We start from the raw sequence: 7,383 nt of genomic DNA, 5'->3' as shown, positions 1-7,383 counted from the left end.
AATGTACAAAAAAGTGTGTTGCACGTGCAAAGTTGTTTTTTTGCTAATTAGACCTATTGATTTTGTAAGCCGTTTTCTTTGTTGTCGTTTATTTTTCTTTGAGTAAACTATAAGTATAATACAAGAACTTCGCTTTTAGCCCTGGCTATCACCTATAAGGGGGAGGGGTGGCGGGCAAACCACGGGAATTAGACTTAGTGAAGCGCACGTGGGTAGGGAATTTGACATCCTGAACGTCCCTAGGGTGGGAAATTTGACTCAGCTGCCATCTTGGAAAGTGGAGACCAGGAAATGAAGAGGTCCACCATCTTAGAAAATACCCAGTAGTCATTTGGATGAGTTTCCGGCTACACTTTTATGTGTTCATTTCTTCGTGAAGGATAGCAGAACGAAAGTTCGCGAGTATCTTTTAGTGCAGCTCCACGGGCGCGCGAAACGCGCGCGTGCGGAACCCCATAGCTAAGTAAATCTACCCATCCTAGAAAATTTGGTAATCACGTAAGCGTACACCGAGCGACCGCCCGTCGCACCACAGGCGTACTAATGTAAAAAACTCAATCAACAGCTATGGCAACCCAAATGCAACTGGAAGTTATTTTGGCGGGAAATCTCATAGCCACCGGCGTCTTGTAAAACAGAGAACTAAAGAGTCAGTTAAGACGAAAAAGGAAAGTGGAGATTGTTTCTGTATCTGTGGTGTCTAAAGTATTAAGCTTAATACATTAACTGTCATGTCCACAAATTTTGAATATAGAGCAAGAGAAAGACAGAGAAAAAGGGAAGGCAGGCGGCAGGCCAGCGAAGCTCAACGAGAAAAAAAACAAAGGAGACATTTTTTTTGTTGGAAGAACAACATGAAAACTTTGTAGCAGCGGTGACAAAATGAGAAATGCTAGCGGCCACCAATGCAAGGTGAAAATGAGCGGCAGTGAAAAAAAAAAGGGAACGATAGCACGTACAATATTTCCACCAAAAAAACGTGTAACAAAGAAGTTTCTAATGATATATGAAATAAATCATATATGAACTGCGGAAGTGAAATGAAAATGAAGAAATGATCGTCGCAGTGAACGCAATTTATGCAATTGCGTAAAGAAGCCTGAAAAAAATTCAGGACTTCAACTGGGTTTGAACCCGTGACCTCGCGATTACCGGTGCAATACTCTACCAACTGAGCTATGAAGCCACTGACGTTGGGAGCAGGTCAATTGTTGGTTCGTATGTTCCCGTGAAAGAAATGAGTGTTAATGATATACGAAATAAATCATATATGAACTGCGGAAATGAAATGAAAATGAAGAAATGATCGTCGCAGTGGAAGTTTCACATTGTAGTCGTGCAAAACAACGGCAAAGAAATGTACAAAAAAAGTGTGCTGCAAGTGCAAAGTTGCTTTTTTGCTAATTAGACCTATTGCTCAGTGTTTTTCACCGTTTTCCGACGTTGCCTTCGCCACTTAGCATTACACGATTCTATATTTTGTTTGGACAAACTTTAAATATTATAGAGAGCTTAGCCTTTAGCCCTGGCTAAATCTATATATTTGCTTTTTAAGACTGTTGTGAGTGCCTATTAGTTCGCCCCAGGGGTGGGAAGATCACTCGAAATGGAGACCCCAGGGTGGGAAATTGACATTTGAAAATCTGGAATTTTCAAATTTCCCGTACCCCAATACATCCAAAAACGGAAAATTCAGAGGCAATTTATTAAGAATAATACAAGAATATTTAAAGAATAAGAATATTTCAGCCTAAAATTGGCAGGAAAATACGGAATATTCAGCCTGGGCCGGAAAAATTGTACATTCTTATTAAAAGAGAAGAGTGTATTAATTCATGTGTCACTTTTCTGAGGGGGTGAAAGGGGTTTTTGCGTGATACGGGATTAAGTGTTTTTAATTTTCGTGAAAGGTGAAAACTCGAAATTAAAATCCGTGAACTGTGAATGGTTTGCTTGTCGTGATACGTGAGCTTTAAAATCTTTGTCCGATATTCGTGATTTTAAACTAATTTTTTCGTGAAAATAGATGGCAAGTTGCAGCTGAAGAAGAATTTTACACTGAAGCCAGTGGACCCTCGAATGACCTTGTTTAAAAGGTCCTAAAGGATTTTAATTCGTTACCTTATATGTCCTAAATGACCTAGCCCCTGAGAGGAGACGCCTTTTCAAGGGCGGTGCTGAAAGTGGGGCGTTTGCCCCATCAACTTTCAACTTCGGGATAACTAAAAATTGGGCACTTATTTGCCGAGGAAGATTGAATCCCCTCTTTCACAAGTAAATGACTGGCAAATTGAACATGGCAGATATTGGAAATCAGTTTGTTTCAGCATCAAATGACAAGCAAAATCGCTTTGGAAAATTTGATGTCAATTAAAACTTTCTCCAAACCATGGATTGAATGCTAAAACAAACTGACGATTGATAATTTTCTACGAAAGTAAGATAGGTTTTTGTTAAGCTGAAAAAAGTCTTACTTTGAGTAGATACATTAAATTCTGCAAGTAGAATACTGCAATGCTGATCGTCCAACGTGACAATTATCTTTGCAAGACATCAACAGTCCTTTGTGGTTAATGTTCATATTTTCTTACTTTGTTGACCATAATGAAATCCTGTTGTTTTTCCAAATTTTAGCGTTCAGATTGCACTAGATTGCATCCTAGTGTACTCAAATTTTCAAAATTTCCCAAGGGAACATGCCCCCGGACCCCCTAGTTCCTCCTGCCCTCGGCACTCATCATTGGCGCTATTACGAGAATTCCCAGTTATGCCTCACCAGGGAAAAATTCCTGGGCCCGCCCCTGCTTTAATTTTTCGGCACTTGTTTCACCTGCTGAGAAAAGAGCGCTTGCGAACCCGAGCTGGGAAACAATTTCCGTGACGTTAGAATTTCTTGAATCAATCATAAGTCCGCTCTTATATTTTTTGTGGAGCTAAGACGTGTGGGGTTTGCGTAGGGATCTCGGGTGCAATGGCCAAAAGGGACAATGAAAAACGTTTTTTAGGGGGAGTAATAAATTATGTAGATCCCATTGGTTTTCTTGGAGGTAAAGAACGAATTCGAATACCCATAAAGTACAGTAAGCATTCCTCCCTTGAAGTTCTTAATCGGCACATCATTGAGTACACTGGTTTGAAAGCTGAGTCCGAAAGTATCAGTTTGTTTGGCAAAAGACTTAAAAAAATCCCTTCTTTCTTAGTTAAATTGACTCTTTGTTGAGCTGCAAACCTTTCCTTTTTTTTTAATTAACCCAATTATCATTCAGTACCCTTAACTTGTGCGTAGGACCCCCCCCCCCCCCCCCATTACTCCCCTCTTTTCTATTGTCGTCATCGTCGTCAAGGGAGTCCGTGATTGAGACGATCATTATTTAAACAAGTTTCTCAGTAGAGCTAATAATACTCAGCAGCTGAGGGCCTCCGTGCTTAAGAAAATTAGATAGCCTTTTCATTTCTAGGTGGTGTATAGTAGAAGGGATATAGTATAGTGGTTTCCTTCCATTTAGATGTAAATTACAAACAACATGCAACCTATAATTGGGTTGTATCCTGCCTTTTTCCATTTCCCAATGAAAGAAAATAATAATAATAACTTCGAATATTAAACTGTGAACTTTTCTCAGGTTTCTCAGGTTTTCTAAGGTGATAATGAGCATTCTTCATATAAGACCACCGTTTTAAGACTCATAATTTGTGGATTGATAAATGTTTCTTTCCTCTGCCCCTTTTTGCCCTTTTTTTTTTCTTTTTTTTTAAGAAAAGTTGGCCGAAGGAAAGATAAAATGGCCTTGAAGACGATTTGGTTAAACCAGATATAATACAATAACCATCTGCCATGCCGGAACCGATTTCATTAGCCTTCCATTAATCCAACCCATTGATTGGGTTTGACGGAAATAAAGTAGCATGATGAAGAAATGAAAACGATATGTATTCAAGTGTTCTCAGTCTCAGTCAGTCTATTTATTTTTGATAATCAAATATCACTGACTACTATTACACCCGGCTATTACAATTGTTCTTAACCGAAAATTTTCCGGCACCAAATTATTATAATGTCACATACTGACATGAATTATTGATTAACTTCAAGTTCACCAAATAACATCGCATTTGTTTAAACCTCGCTCTTCTTGTTACAGTTTTTAATGAGGTAAGTTATCTGTTTCAAATTGTTTTAGGGCCAGTTTTAGTTTTCGTACATTTTAGCAGCGCTTTGATCCCGATAGACAAAAATGGGGACCACCGGATTAAACCTTCATCGAATTCTTCTGGAGAAGAAATCTTCTCTAACTAGACAAACTAGTTTAACGCATTCTGGTTTCTTTGTGTTAAGGACTCGAAACTAACACTCGCAAACACGCAACACGCAAGTTTTTTTAAAGATCACTGCGAATCAGTAACTTTTTTTGCAGAGAAATGAGGTGAAAAAGTTAAACGTTGCCTGAAAATTTTTGTGGCCAGAACCTACTCGCACTCTTGAAATTCAAGAGGGAAAGAGCTCTGAGTTTAATTTATGCATGTTATCTTCCGGATAAGCACAACAGCTCTTAGCCGTCTCAGGCTTGTTCGACAATGACGACATCTCAGCCCAATACACTGCCATGAGTCACTAGACAAAGCGAGTCCCAAGCCGGGATCGAGAAGAATCCAGTCATAGCCACTGCACGTATTTATAATCAGTTCTCAATTAAGAGAAAAAAAAAATTGTTAGTGTTGGTCACGGCTATAAGGTGAGAACTGAAGGTTAAGATAAGATAAAGAGAAGGGTGTTAAGACCAGTCAGATTAATTCGCGCCATTCTTCAACTAAAGGCCATTTTCAGAAAGTAAAGAGGATACTTTAATGAATATAGTTCAATTTTGCATACTTTTTGCAAATGAAATTTCACTTTTAGGTGGGTAATTTGTTAGCTCTTTTCGAATAAAACGACTCTTCTAAAATTAAAGTTTCCTTTTAAGTAGACACGTTTTCCCCTGAACCAAAAACTTCAATTCCAACCCCGAATATTGATCTAATCATAATCTAAAATACCATTCTTTGAAAACAGTGCCGCGCGTTTCATATTTTGGTGCATTTCTCTGCTTTCAATTAGTGCACTCCAAGTAAAACTCTAAACTTTTAACAATATTAAGTGGGCGAGTTTAAGTCAAGTTTCGATTCTTAAACAGATGTTTACTTTTCCGTTTTTATCTCAATGCCTATTTTGAGCTTCATCAGACTACGTTTTTCTAGGTTTAAAAGATCGAGATAACTATTTTTCAGTTTAGTAAATTTAACGTAACTGTGGTGTATTCCTCGGCGTTGGTGTCACGATTGCGTCGGAAACATACTAAATTTATCCTCTAGTTTGAAAAGCAGGCGAATTAAACACAAAGAGCATAGTTTCCTAAGTTGGTGAAGTAGAAAACATTTTTAGTGGTATAAAATATGTCATTTGTATTCCGCGATAATCATAGATAATAACAGTCTATAGAACCACCTGCGACTGTAGAAGTTTCCACAATTTCGCATAACTCGCTCAGGTTCGACACTGACCTTAATTGGCCAGGGGTTCATTTCTCGAAAGCCCCGGAGACTTTTCGAGCCCGAAGACAAATTTCAAAATCCAAACCTGTTGAATAGTAACACAGTTCCCAGTGCTTCTTGAACTGATTGCCAGTGTTTAATTTTACTATTTTCAAAACTATTGAAACTTTAATCCCAATGTAAAAGCTGCAAAAACAAAGCTCTGCAGTTTTCTGGGCCCGAAAAGTCACCGGGACCTTCGCGAAACAGGCTCCAGGAATCACATCTATTGAGAGTCCCTCAAAAGGATATTTTAGTGCGAGGTGAAAAATTTTTTCAGGGGTTATATTCAAGAAACTGCTGCCCTAAATTCTAATAACAGCGGGACTTATACGCCGTTCGTTTTACGCGGTATGGAAAATGTCTGTAAATTCAAAGCCTTTTAGCTTGTAGTTTTGAAAAAGGAGATTTCTGCCAGCAGATATAGGGCTTATTTAAGACAACTACAGATTTATGTTCTTCTACAGTTAGCCTCTTTTTATGACCCTAAAATGATGAAAGAAATAGTAGCGACGCAATCCCCGGCCAGCAGCCGGCAATTTCTCATTTATACGTTGGCTAACATTTCCCCCCCCCACAACACTTTACCTTCATTAATTTTACAGTCCGAGTCAGTGATGGAGTTATGGATCGTTGGCAAAGAGTAGTTTTAACCAAATATTGACAAATTTGTTCCGCGTCTGACGATTACATAATATTTGTCTACAAGCAACCACAGCATGGTACTTTTGCTATCATAAAAATTAATTAAATCCACCCGCAACGAGAACAAACCTGACTTTGTATGAGTTTCTTTTTTCGCATATTTTCTTCGTTCAAAAGTCCTTATTTTTCCCCGCTCACAACAAATGATTTTGTTTACACCCCTCCTTTTCTAATACTCTTTTTCCTATTCTCCTTTGATACGCAAATAGTTTTTTGGAGCGAACAAATGAATCTATTAATAACCTGACGCACGCGGTGACCAATGTCATCTATGACAGCACAGGCGGCCCAAGCTCTGTATAAGAGTTTAATTATTAATACATGTGGTTTCATATTGAGTAATCCTTAAAATCGACCGCGAACATACTGAACATAGAGGACGTCGGTTGCAGTGGCCAGATTGCTTGGCTAATGAGGTGAAATGAAACAAGGTCATGTTAGCTTGTTTTTGGCGTTGGGTTTGTGGCTGCTTGGACATTTTAAGCTAAGGATTTTTCGCCTTAGCATCTGGCATCCAGAACTGGAATGTATAGCCTTGTCCTTTCTCTTAGAGTGGAAACTTGGGGTTAAAGGAAATCGATTAAATCGCAATGGATCGGAAAAATAATATAACCACACAGGCAGTAAAAACAAGTAAAGTAAATAAGGTAAGGCGTATTTTATTGAAAATTCTAGCGAGTATTTATCTTCTTGAATTTTTTACCTGAATTCCCATACAAATCCTTTATGTTCACGGCCATTTTAAGGATTACGCAATATGAAACCACGTGTAGAGCTCGGGCCGCCCGTGATGAGGGTTATTGCCTAGCCCCCGTGTGGCGTCTTTTCAGGCCTTGTCGGTCGATGTATTTCGGTGACGTAGCCGATACAGACTACTCGAACGGACTCTAAACGCATTGACCGCGCGGTATAAGGCCAAGGGCTAGACTTTTTCATGATTGACGTGACCCTTCAAGGTGATACCAGGTGGACTCCTGTTTCATTTTGATGTTATAAGGAATCCCTCAGTAACAAAAATTTTTCTTCCCTGACAATGTTTGACAGCAGCACTCTAGGCTCTTCTTCAAATATATTCCACTTTTCTATCAACCTGAGAAAACAGTCGACTGT

The sequence above is a fragment of the Porites lutea genome, chromosome 5 (genome assembly GCF_958299795.1).
Source record: "Porites lutea chromosome 5, jaPorLute2.1, whole genome shotgun sequence".
In the NCBI taxonomy this organism is placed as follows: domain Eukaryota; kingdom Metazoa; phylum Cnidaria; class Anthozoa; order Scleractinia; family Poritidae; genus Porites; species Porites lutea.
Note: the sequence above shows the minus strand (reverse complement) of the source record.